Below are 13649 nucleotides of genomic sequence, written 5' to 3'. Positions count from 1 at the left end.
TAAAGCACCACCACAGTCATCTGTTAGTAATGGACTTATCTCTACTTTGAAGGAATATTCTCACATTACAGTCGCATTCTTAGAAAAGGGAGCGACAGCAGTGGTGAAAAGTTTGCACATGCAACTCCACGTGCAGAGGCAAAATAGGATGTGAGTGAAGATGAACAAAGCTGGGGCTCTAAGAAAAGGGTTATGCAAGCTTTCTGTCAGTCATCTTAAGGGTGAATGGGGAAACAGATGACACACAGGCTCTGCACACTCAAGTAATAGGGTTTGGACTTCCAAGCTCCATGAATTCTGTGGCTGAAGATAGAGAGGTGTTCAGTTTTGGGGTAGCACAGTGATGAAGACAGTATGGGCACCTGAAAAGAGTCATTGAGATAGGATTTGATTGTAGGTAACTGCTAGACTCTGTACTGCATTTCAGATGCTACGCTAAGCTGCTGTTATAGGTTTGCTGTTGTTCACATGTCAGGTCTGCCAGCCATGTGTGGATTTTTCAGATACTACAGGGCATTTCAAATAGCTCCGAAATGCATGTGTCTTAGCCTGCAAGCTGAATCCCACTCAAGGAGCCTATGGCTCCTATGCACTGCAGTATCCCTGGGGCCTCTACGATATTCCGCATGCCAGGCAATTCAAAAACATTAAACCCATGGATTCACAGGACGCTATGATAGTGCTTTGGCTTACAACTGTCCCTGAGGAAATATAACTGCAATAAGATCCAGTTATGCCAGCACAGTATGTATGCATAGAAAGAGGCAATACCAAGTCCTAAATATTCTAGCAAAGAAACCTGAACACAGAGAGCTAAGTGACTTGCTCATGGTCTCACAGGCAGCGAGAGCGTCCTGCCAAGAGCAATCCTGCAAAGTCACTGCTGCTATTGCGTATAGCTCTCTTTCCCCAGGGTGACAACCCCACATGGCAGGGTTAGACACACCGGGATGGCTCTTTGCTCTGAAAGCAATAAACAGGAGGGGCAAGACAGACAGTATCATGCTACGGTTTTCCAGCTACTCTGATATAAACACATTTCTCGTTATATCACCTGTTGCTAAGGAAATAGCTTGTGTGTTCCACAGAGGTTTGCATTCATCAAGACCTGCCATTTATGAACCAGGTGGAAGACAGCTGTGGAAGTACCAGTCTTGACCTGCCTTTTGTCTGTGCCAAGAAATAAGTATTTCTTGCCATACTGGCCTGCCAAAGCTGAGTTGTCCTGGTGGATGGAACTGGTTGGGCAGAAAGCCAGTGCCTTCTTCATCCATCTGTCCATCAAATAGCTTCGGGAAGAGGTTCAAGAGTACAGTCAATGTAGCTTTGTGGCTCCTAGGACAAGAAAAATCAAAGTGCTGTAGCCACATGAGGCAAAGCTCTTGCACTGCAGAATTTCACAAGGCTGACAGAAATGTATTCCAAGGATCACCTCTGCTCTAGCAGGCTTTATTCTGCACCAGACCAGACATCGTCTGTCTGCACTAGTCTGTCTTTAGGTCAGATATGATGTCATTTGACTGCAGTCTGTGGTTATCATACCATGGCAGTTAAACCAAGACCACCACTTCTTTCCCCAACACTACCTGCTATGCATGTCCCCTTCCCCCTCCTCTGGGCCACTACTAGTGCTCTTGCTATCCCTGGCGAGGCAGTTCAGAGAGTGGATCTGTCTGAATACTGAGCCAGCAATGAAGACAGCAATACTTGGTCAGGCCAAGCTGGCAAGCATGGAGAGGACAAGGTGGCAGCAGCCGAGGTTTGACTTGGTTTATGTTGGCAGGGAACAGCATAGTTACCCCATCGCAGATGTGGTGTGTGCTGAGTCAGGCCAGTATAGGAACACAGCTGCTGCCTAAAGTCCATATTATGCATTCTGGCTAATTGAATTGAAATTTAATCAAGAATGAAATCTATTTCGGTTCAGATCTGTGCTGTGGCATGACCCAGCAACATACAGACCTGGTACTGAGGACTGCAGAAGCACAAACCGCATCTATCTCCATCATTCACAGAGACCTGAGTCTTTTGCTGGGACCTCTGCAGGATCCCAGGCTCATCTTCTGGAAGGTGGGCACCTCTCCATCATGGACAGGACAATTCACCAGGATCTCCTGCAAGGGAGGCTAAGAAATGAATTCCTCACCACATGGAGCTGAACTCAGGACACCCTGTCCTTGGAAACTCAGGTAAGTCACGGCTTTTTGGTGACATCCCCACTCCAGGAATGAACTGGTGATTCTTATTTTCTAGACCTTCCCACACCCCAGGCTGTCCAGGTTTTGGCTCCCCATGCACTCAAAGCTCAGAACACGATACTTAAGCTTGCCATCAATAACAAAGTGAATATAACACTGGATCCCCTCAGTTGAGATGACATTCATACCATGGAAAAAAAAGGCTCTATATTCTCCTTGTGACTACCCCCACAACAGTCCTGTTATGTCACAACAAAAGGAAGCTGTTTCTTCTTCTTACAGATTGTAAAGGAATAAACCAGTCCTCTGCAGACGGAGAAATTACTTCCATGAGGGAGTACGAGGAAAGGCGACACAAAATCAAAGCTGGGATTAAAATTCAGTAATCCTGGACAATAGTTCAGTGCCTACTGATGCAAAGTGCCTTTGGCCGCAAAGGAAACTGCTGTCTAATTAATGTCAGTGAAAGGGAGGCATACACACAGCTCGTACGCACTCTCTGCCAAGGTGACAGCTGGCAATAACGTGCTGCCAAGAGCAGCCTGTGGCAAAGTTACCTATCTTCCACAGCCCAGGATAGGTCTCTCCTCATTTCAGAGCTACCTTCTACCACCAGTGGGCTGCTCCCACCGTTTTGAGATCCTCTCCCCAGAGGCACTAACCCCTCTGAAGTTAACCTCCTTTTCCACTAGAAAAGGAAGCTGAGTCCCTTATACGATATTTAACACCACCACGAAGCCAGAGATGTTTTTCCCCCCGATTGTGGCCTAGAGCAAGTGCGCAAGACTCAACTAGCCCAGAACTTTCACAAGGCATCACCAAGATGAATTATTATTACCAAGTTATTTATGTGATTACTTAATATAGTGTATGCATAACTGGATGAAATCAACTCTCTCTCTCTCCCTTCTCCTTTGTCCAATCTCCCCAATTATCTTCATCTGCAGGAGCCAAGCTCCTTTCAATATCTCCAGCTTGCCAGGGAGAGCTGCCCCAGCTTGCAAGCTGAATTATAACACACCCTCCAAATAAGAATCTGGCTCAGAACATGAGCCTTACGTGAGAATATCCCTTCCCTTAAGTGTCTAACAGGGAAAGCACAGTGAAATGAGTAACTGATTCGATTTGAGTTGAACTGGAAAAATCTATTCAGTCCCAGTCTCACTTTTCCCCTCCTGTACTTGCATATGCACAGACACATGCAGCAGGTCCATTCTCGGGCCCCAGAGATGAGTTCAAGGCTCTGGGCTAGCTTTCCTACAGCAGGTGCCTGGCTCAGGGCTTCTATTTGGGATTCACAAGCAACCGTTGTCATATCCCTAAGAAGAGACCCAGGAGAGAGAATCCCAGGGTTGCATGAGTGGAAAGAAGGTAGTCCTTGTGCTTAGGAGTTATCTGAGGGGCTGTTTTTCAGTGGGAAGATGCTCAAATTTACAAGACTTGACTGTAAGCTGTAAGGCTGGGAATAGCTCCAAGGCTGCTATGCAACGTACCGAGTGCCACCAATTCTCCCTTAAAATTCACAAGTTATCAGGTTCACAGAGCCAGGGACTGCCCTGCAGCAGATACTGCCTGAGCAGCCACAGCTTAGGCATGATTTTCTGAAAGGAGAGGTTCCTCTCATCTGGAGAAAGAGGATGACCAGTTGGGATCCAGGTCCCCCAACAGGGGAGAGGATGAGAGGAAATCAACATTGCAAGACAGTTGAGAAAATCTCCAATTTTCCATTCAGGAGGGGAATTGCGGTACTATCCTCTGGGGGACACCACTAGCTACAGGCCTCCAATCAGACTTCATGCCACTGATCACAACCCTCCACACTCTGCCATTCAGCCAGTCCTCAAGCCACCTCACTGTCCACTCATGTAGCCTGCACTTCCTAAGGGTCAGAAGTGCACTATCCAGCCATCCTGGCAATATTTCTGCTTATCATCTGCGGGGAACATGTTTGGATACTCTAAATCCTTTATCCTCATTCCAGGGAGGATTTCCTCACAAACACCCCATGGAAACCTCACCTGCCCTGCCCTGCATTAGAACCACTGCCTGTCATGCTGAGCCTTAGACTGCCATGCCGTTCTGCCCTATGTGTCTTCATCAAGCTGTCAGGTCTTGTCCAACATTGCTGTAATCACTGTGAAATGCATACACATGCCTGAGTGCCATAGGACACAGGGGGATCCAGGTCCATGGTTAGGTCTGCTATTCTCTGTTACGGCAACAGAGAGGAGGAGAAGAAATGCACAAATGCTCCCAGGGCCTCCCTAGTTGCATGGCCAAGGCCTAATGGTACAGGCAGTTAATAAGTCTGTTAGATCACTTTTCAGCCAAACATGGTCGTCTTAGAAATCCACAGACTTTGGGAAAATGCTTAAATGTGCACCTCTGGAGTTCAGTGTGGAAGGAGCCAGGTGATGTTTCGCAGGGATGGTCACATTAGACAAGCCACCAGCTCCTCCTGGCTGCCAGGTCTGGCCCCTGAATCCTTCTACCAAGCCGTGCTGGGGGAGGAGTGCTGCCTGGGACACCAGCAATACTCCGATGACAAAAAAGCAGCAAAAGTCACTTCCTTTCTCTCACTGGGGCTTCCTTTCACTTCAGCCTCCCCAGTGAGATGGCCCATTCCCAGCATGATATACTCAGTAACTTTGATGACATGATCCTGTTTGCCTCATATCTGGAGGGGATCCATGTGACACATCCACAATCCCTCCAGGGCCTTGAAGCTTTGATCTTTGTCCTCCTTGGTCATTTTTCATTTCTTGTGAGAGGAAATAAAAAGGGTGATCAATAGATACATAGGAAAAGGTGTCTACTCCATGGGCATGGACTATCAAGGATACAGGTTCAGATAAAAAGGGAAGATGGGCATCTAGCAACACTAGGTCTCGAGCAGGCAGGTGGTGTGAGGCTGTGCTTAAATCTAACAACAGCATCTTCTGTGAGCCAGCTCTGTTCCCTAGAGCAGCACGCATTTTCCTTAGAAACCAAAAAGGCCAAAGTCACTATCGTCTTTCTCCCAGAAATGAGTAACAGCAGAGAATCACAGCCATTTTCTGAGCTGACTTACAGCAATGAATCAAGGCTTAGTGTTTGGGCCTAGCTTTGCAAGGGGCAAACATCCCCAAACAACGAGAAGACTCTGGGGAAAATGGAAAGGTTTGGTGTGGAGCAGAGAGGCAGGGTAGTCAGCGCAGATGCTTTATTTTGCTTTTAGCCACAAAAACATCTGCTTACCAAATAAAATAACCAAAAGCCAGCCAGAGCTTTTACCATTCAGAGCTGCTGAGAAGCCACCATCATTATTCTTTTGGCAAAACAGTATATTTCCACACAGAACAAAAGAAGTAATAACTGAGCTGTAGCAATCAGCAGCTGAACATGGAGACTATCGCAGAAGACTATGTCTACCAGATGGGAGCCCTGTGCAAGCACAGCTTTCCTCTCTGAAAAGGAAAATCCAGTCACCTTTTCATCAACCATTTTAAACAGAAGCAACTTTGAAAAACCAAGATTATTTTTCAATTTAAGAGTTTAAAAATCTTCTGTAAGTTCAGGATCCTGCTGTCACAAATGACTTTTTCCTGATGCCATCCTGGAGGATTCATACAACCATGATGCATTACTTAGTCTTTCCAATTCTGTGCGACTTTAGAAGATCAAAAATCTCTGGCTGGAAATGAGCTGATCTGTGAGCAGCAGATATCTGGTTTCTAATAGCTTGCATGCATGTGGATCCTCTGTCATCCAACAAAGGTCATGCTTATTAATAACTTCTTCATGGGGTCAATAACACAATCTCAGACCTCTATCCAGTCAGGTACTTTTGTGAAACGTACAGAAATTTATGACGCCTGCCACATCTGCCATTCTTCTATGTTTGACTGAAATTGGCCAAGTGGTTTAAAGGCAGCAGAGAAACAGACACACACGCTCATCCGCTTACACACCCAGACTGCACAATCACATAGGCCTGGGCTCCTTGGGAAAGCAGACAGCAGCAGATAATCATCTCCTCCCTTTATACGTTTCCAGTGGTAAAACTATTCCCTGCAAGAGATCATTCCTTGTGTGGGTAAATTTCCCTACCTGCAGAGCTCAAATACATACACTAAGAACATAAGACGAAGAGCACTGTGTTAGCTCAGGATCTAGGGAAGAGATTAAGTTTGTTTTGAAGCCAATAGCTTGTTTGCACATAGATCATTCTAGAAGATTTTCCCTGATTTTCCTCTGAAGGAGCTAAATAAACCATCACAGGAAAAATTACTCAGAAGTGTCTGCTCATCTGTCTCATCTACAGCTGATAAAGCAATGCGTAGTCCAGAGCACATCTGCAACTCAAAACTCCACCTACCCCCAGAAACACCTCTCTCCCCACTTTATCATGGGACATGGTGACACCTGAAGTAAGAAAAAACAGGAGACTGAAGTTATTAGCAAGGGCATGCATTATGGAAGTGACATCTTCCCTCTCTTCTTTTGTTTCTTTGTTGCTACTCAATGCCTTCTCTGGCATCCTGGCTCTGAAGTGGAGTTTTGCAGTGATGATGCATGATGCACCTTCATGCTGTTTCTGAACATATGTGGGGAGAGAGGAAGGAAAAGAAGATGAGATAGTATAAAATAGCATAGGATTCCCCTCCTGCAGGTCATCTCGAAGGATCCTGAGAGCCTGCTGCCATTGCACTTGTAAGCATAAGAGACACAGTGATGAAACAACAGATCTTTGGCAGAAATAAATAGGGTAAAAAGTGGCCTCGGGGCACGGCAATGTGGGAAGTGGGTTAGAAGAACGACGCAAGCACAAGAGCAGAAGTTCTTTCTGAAACTCTGTAAGGATGCCAAGTGACCAAACTGCATATCAGTGGTGGAGAATTGACAGCCTGAGGGTTTCAGGGGAAAGAAGTCTGGTCCCAGGCTCACATGGTGACCTGGGGCATGGCCACAGAGCAAACGCAGCAGCGGGCATCAGGGCAGGAAGGTGAAGGGGGACAGGAACTCATCTGCTTCTGCTTCTTTCTCTGCCCTCATGGTGCAGAAGTCCCTTGCATTTCCCTGCTCAGTGAAAGTCACGATGACGCAAGATTCAACAGGAGAAAAAGAAAAAGAGGGAAGGATTCAGAAAGATATGCTCAAAGCAACAGGAAACTGAAATCACTGAGTGTGCATGCGGAGGTTTGCAAGGAGATGGTGAAGGCCCCGTCAGAGAGAAAGGCTTGGACATGATGGGAGGAAAAGTTTCATCTAGATCAGGGACCACGAAAAGAGATGTAAGAGCGAGATGGAAGGAGAGGAGCAGCTGGAGGGACAGAGATCAAAGGGTCTGTGGGAAGCACAAGAGGTCTGTCCCTGGTCTCCTGCATGGCTTTTTCCTTTGACGACCAGCTCCCAACTCAGGGTTGTTGAAGGCTGAGCTTTGTTCCCACAAGTTTAGAGCATAGGTGACCATAAAGCTTCATTACCTTGGCTCAGGAAAAAGTTCTCATTACCAGTACTCCCTTTGTACTTTGCTTCCTCCCAAGGACTGATAGAGCTGCAAACATTTCCTCCACAAAAATGAAAGGAAGAAGCCAAGAAGAGACCAACCCCTGAAGGGAAATAATAAACAAACCCATGATAGCATTACTTCTTTGATAAAACACCAGAGATATTCTATAAGAGCACCTCAGAAAAAAGCAGCTGGTTGCTGGAGCAGCAGCTCATTGATCCTCGGTGTCCTCAGCTTCCCAGTTTGCTTCATCAGGGCCAGTCCCACCCTCCCTTCTGCAGCGACCCACAAGTGGAAACAGCGCTGGCGCTCTCCGCTAGGACACTGGGGCAGAGGGAGGAGAGGGAAAAACACTGAAGATGAAAAAGAATGACAGGAAGACTGCCTCAATGAAAAAGAAGTACAGGACAAAACCTGGAAGACAAATTAATCTCAGAGACACTGAAACACGGAAGAGGCACACAAAAAGGCTGAGTGGAGAATAGGCCATGGGAAGGGAAAATACCAAGCCACTTAACCAAAATGATTGAATAGCAAATGTTACTTACAGTCTGTTTCCATTAGTAGACAACACTATCTTCAGTGTATGGATTCTCCCAGCCTGCCCAGGGGCAGGGCGGTGCTGCTCTCTCCCCTTTAAAGGCACACAGAGACCAATGCCCAGACCAAGAAAAGATCTGGGGCATGGGAAAACTCTGCATCACTGCTCCTGACTTCCAAGCACCTGGCTCTGACACTGCCATGCACAACACAAGAGACAAGTGCCTCATAGCACAAACAGGGAGACCTACCCCTCCCATAGCCAGGTCCGATCTCCTGCAATTGAGGGCAGTCCCAGGGACTTTTTACCCAGTGTTATTCTGCCCCGAGTTGTAGACACAGAACAGAAATTCTTTCCTAGGTTTCCTTTCAAGTAGTGTCTTAAGACGCATCGCAGGCCCCTCAGTCCTGGGTCTTTTCTAGGGGGTGTACCACTCAGGACAGACCCCAGCCTCCAGGTTTTTTTGTTAGCTTAAATCCAGCCACTCAGAATGGGATTCAAGGCACTAGAGACACCAAACCAAAAACAAGCAGAACTACTGCTGAAAAGGATGTTCTCACCCCTTCAGGGCCAGGGTCTCCTGTGCTCTGCTGTTTTCAGTCCCATGCGTTTTCCTCCTTTGCCACCCAGGGAGCCCAGCCTTAAAAGGAGGGAAGGTGGGAGACTGTCTTCCCAGGCAAGAAGTTTGCACACAGAGCAATTAGGGCTCCTCACACACAGGCTCCTCACTTATCTTATTGCTCCCAGAGAGGCTGAGACAGGACCAGCTGACCTGCTGGCTCCTAGGAGGGTCAGATGGCAGCTGAGCTGAGATTTATTGGGTTGTAGCTCTCCTGTGCACCAGGTGCTAATACTTCTGTTCCCCTGATTCAGAGAAGGTTTATCAGCATGACCTCTCCTCTCCCATTGGCTTCTGTCCTCCTGAAGGGCCAATACAGCTGTAAACGTTTCCTGAGTGAGCACAAGGCAAATAAGAGGAAAGTACTCACACATGTAACAGTTTGACAGGAGATTACCTAAAGCAGTACAGCAAGTAAGGGAAAGCGAAGTTAAAGGGCAACAGAAACTCTGTCCTTCTGTACTGGGTGGAGTTCAAAGGTTGCAAGTGAGGCTAGGAGGTTTAAGTGAAAATGTAATTGTTTCAGTGACTGAGCTGATGACAACCAAGACATAAATTTTACCTATTATGAGTTGTTGCAGTGACTCATATCTGAACAGTGAGTGTTACTTAGATATTAGCCATGTGAGCAATTTCCAAAAGCCCGATGCGTAAAATGACATGTTTGTGTGATTGATGCCTGACTGCGCTCAGTCTAGAGAGGACAGGAGACCCTAGTGTGGCCCTCACCAGACAGTTGCCTCTTTGACTCGGACTACAGCTCTTTTAGCTCTGACAGCCCTGGCTGAACTGTCAGCTTCTACATCTGGCAGGAAATATCCACTTGAAGCCATTTCCCAGTTTTGGTAGTCAGAAGCCCGAGCGTTTGGGGGGGCTCCCTGCAAGTTTGTCCTGAAAGGGTATTGTTGTGCTCTCAAGTACAACTTGGAACAGCTAAGGATCTCCTGGACAAGACAAGTCCGACTGGCAAGGAAGCTGTTGCCCAGTGAGCAAACTAGAAAAAGAAAAGTGTTAATTATGAGACATCATCAGCATTTCTCCTTGGGACAGTGACTGTGGTTGCTCCTCCCAGTATACACCAACCAACTCTTTTCAGCTACAACCTAAAAGCAGTGTTACTCTGTCTCCTCAAGACACTTGTTTTCAAGCCTCTGTCATAACTCTAAGCACATCAAGAATATCTGGGTGCTCAAAAGCCATCTTATCTGTGTGGTTTTCGTTGCTCTGTGCTGCAGTGCTCCTAAAGAGAGTAAGGAGGTGTGAGTAGCTCTTTTTGGAGGCGGTGCACAGACCTTTCATCTGCTCCCTGTGTCACTCTTATGCCTCTGTGGAAATGGGCATCCTACCACAAAGGCAATGGAAATGATCAGGAGTAGTCAGCATGGATTCACCAAAGGGAAATCATGCTTGACCAGTCTGACAGCCTTCTATGCTGGAATGACTGGCTGGGTAGATGAGGGCAGAGCAGTGGATGTTGTCTACCTGGACTTCAGCAAGGCTTTGGACACTGTCTCCCATCACATCCTCCTAGGTAAGCTCAGGAAGTGTGGGACAGTGAGGTGGCTTGAGAACTGGCTGGAGGGCAGAGCTCAGAGGGTTGTGGTCAGTGGTGTGGAGTCAAGTTGGAGGCCTGTGGCTAGTGGTGTCCCCCAGGGGTCAGTCCTGGGCCCAGTCTTGTTCAATATATTCCTCAATGACCTAGAGGAAGGGACAGAGGGCACCCTCAGCAAGTTTGCTGATGATACTAAACTGGGGGGAGTGGCTGACACACCAGGTGGCTGTGCTGCCATTGGGAGGGACCTGGACAGGCTGGAGAGCTGGGTGGAGAGGAACCTCATGAAGTTCAACCAAGGCAAGTGCAAGGTCCTGCACCTAGGCAGGAATAATCCCATGCACCAGTACAGGCTGGGGGTTGACCTGCAGGAAAGTAGCTCTGCAGAGAAGGACCTGGGAGTGCTGGTGGACAACAAGTTAAACATGAGCCAGCAGTGTGCCCTTGCGGCCAAGAAGGCCAACGGTCTCCTGGGGTGCATTAGGCAGAGTGTTGCCAGCAGGTCGAGGGAGGTGATCCTGCCCCTCTCCTCAGCCCTGGGGAGGCCTCACCTGGAGTCCTGTGTCCAGTTCTGGGCTCCCCGGTACAAGAGAGACATGGCACTCCTGGAGAGAGTCCAGCGGAAGGCTACCAAGATGATTAGAGGGCTGGAGCACCTCTCCTAGGAAGAAAGACTGCAAGAGCTGGGCCTGTTCAGCCTGGAGAAGAGAAGATTGAGAGGGGATCTCATCAATGTGTACAAGTATCTGAAGGGGCAGTGTCAAGAGGATGAAGCCAGCCTCTTCTCCGTGGTGCCCAGCAACAGGACAAGAGGCAATGGGCAGAAACTGAACCACAGGAAGTTCCATCTGAACCTGAGAAAAAACCTCTTCACTGTGAGGGTGACTGAGCATTGGAACAGGTTGCCCAGAGAGGTGGGGGAGTCTCCTTCCCTGGAGATATTCAAAACCCGTCTGGACGTGATCCTGGGCAATATGCTCTAGAGGACCCTGCTTGAGCAGGGAGGTTGGGCTAGATGATCTCCGGAGGTCCCTTCCAACCTAAACGATTCTGTGATTCTGTGATTCTGTGAAATATGGAGATTTGTAGAGTTCTGTCCAGGCCACAACTTCCTGGGGAGGAATTCAGGTCCAACGTAGGGATCTCCAGGGCTTAACACAATTGCACACACAGAGGATGCCCTCAGATGCCTATGTGGGGCTTGCAGTTATGACATAGGACCTACAGGAGACCTGTGCCCTTTTGGAGTGACAACTAGAGCCAGGCAGGATTCCCTAGGGCATATTACATGGCTCCAGGCACCTGTATTTAGGCATCTGAATTGAGCTCATACTCAGCACAGCCAATGAGGCAATTCAACTGGATGGACTCATGAGCTAAATTATTCTCTAGGCTCCTTGACTATGTCAGGGATGACAACAGGCCTAGCATACCTAATGGCCATCTGTATTTGGGCATCTGCACGCAGGATTCAATAATAAGGCCCAGCTTCTACCTCTGAGACCTATGCTACGGTCACAGTCATTGCAGCATCCAGCACTCACAATCTTTTTAGTAACTCTCCTCATAGCAAGGGAGTCCAGGTCTGTTATCTGCAGGAAAGCATGAGAGGAATTGGAGCTTGGAGACCCTACAGGTGCGGTGACACTGAGGATATTGCTGTTTTGTCTCACTTTCCTACTCACCCAGTCCTCGGTGGAAGTTCATGGTGTCATTTTTCAGCCTGAGCAGAGTCAGGGGCTCATTAACATCCGTGAGCTGTTATTTGCTGCTCTTGCAGTGTGCTTGTCTCATAGCAATGGGCTACAGAGCTTAGATACAAGTTCTGCACCCATTCCGTGCTCCTAGGTCTTCCAGTACTCTTACACTCATCCCTCCACCCTCTAATCCCTGGAAGCAGCACAGGGGGTTGTTCAGTGTTTGACTTTTCATTCTCTTGGCAATGAATGTCCGGGGGGACAGACACCATCATCATCATGCCATCACCACGGCTGAAGACACTGGCTTTCCCATTGCCTCTGTTCATATTGGCAGCCAGACTGAACTTGATCAAGGAACTATGAGGGGCTTTTCAGGAAGCAAAACTTGGGCTGAAGTTTGGAATGTGCTGTGCAGGATCAAGTCTCCTGTCTGCATTCTGCTTCCCTGAAATTCTCCCCATGCATTCAGTAGTGTCCTGGCTTGATAAGGGACCAGGCCCCAAGGGAGGAGCGCACTGGTAGGGCAGAGAAAAGGCATGTGCCTTCTCACTGAAAGGAGCAATTCAGGCAGTGGATTCCTATAAAACTATAATACTCATTGCCGTAGGATGTTCTCAGGGCCAAAAGTATAAATGGAAACAGAAAAAGACCTCAGCACAAATTTATTCGGGCGTGGTTATTAAATTCCATATTCTTGATGTAACCTCCAGCTAAGAAATGCCCTGTCATGGAAGCAGTGGAGAAAGTGTAACCTGGGGAAAGACCACACCAAGCTTGTCCTATCTGTTAGACTCTTTACCACAACAGTGCCAGGCTCTGGGAGTATTGGCCTTGCTCTGACCTGGTATGGCTCTTACCTTCTGACTGTGGCAGGCTGTGGAGGAAAGTAGCTCTGTTCTCCATGACTCAGTGCTGGAGAAGGCACAGGAGGGGATGTCTTGGGCCACGGGAAGCACTGAGCACCCCCTCCCTTTTCCGGTAAAGCTTCCACTAGTTTAACAGTGGGCCCCCCAAACCCTTACTGGCATACTCTGGCATAAGCCACAACGAGGGGGTCCCAGACATCCACATCCATGTCCTGTTCCAGAAGTGGGAGCGATGCCACTTCTCCCCCACAGGGAGCAGGGTGCCCTGTAGGTTCTCCCATTCACCCCAAAGCAGTCCAGTGCTGTAGGGCTCATCTGCACCAGGTCTCCTCCCTTTATTCAGGTATCATCCAGATTTACCAAGATACTTTGTACAAGTACAGATACACACTAAGCAGGATTTGCAAGCACATCTAAAGAGACAGGGCTACATTCACATTGGCTCTGCAGGTATAGAAATCTATTTGGTGATATTTTCCACTTGCTACCCACACGTTACCGCTGACATACCACTAGGTACCTTTCCCAGTGAAGGAAAGGATCCAAAACTGACTCTATCTTTCCACTAGAGCTGATGTAACTTTTTAATATGCGTTGTTTATGTTGGATTTCATAACCTAAATAATTCCATGTCATAAAGTTTCTTGGTTGTAAGTGCATTTGCTTTAATGAGTGCTCTGTA

Source organism: Struthio camelus, chromosome Z (genome assembly GCF_040807025.1).
Source record: "Struthio camelus isolate bStrCam1 chromosome Z, bStrCam1.hap1, whole genome shotgun sequence".
Taxonomy (NCBI): Eukaryota; Metazoa; Chordata; class Aves; order Struthioniformes; family Struthionidae; genus Struthio; species Struthio camelus.
The sequence above is the reverse complement of the archived record's forward strand: the minus strand, read 5'-3'. Positions refer to the sequence as shown.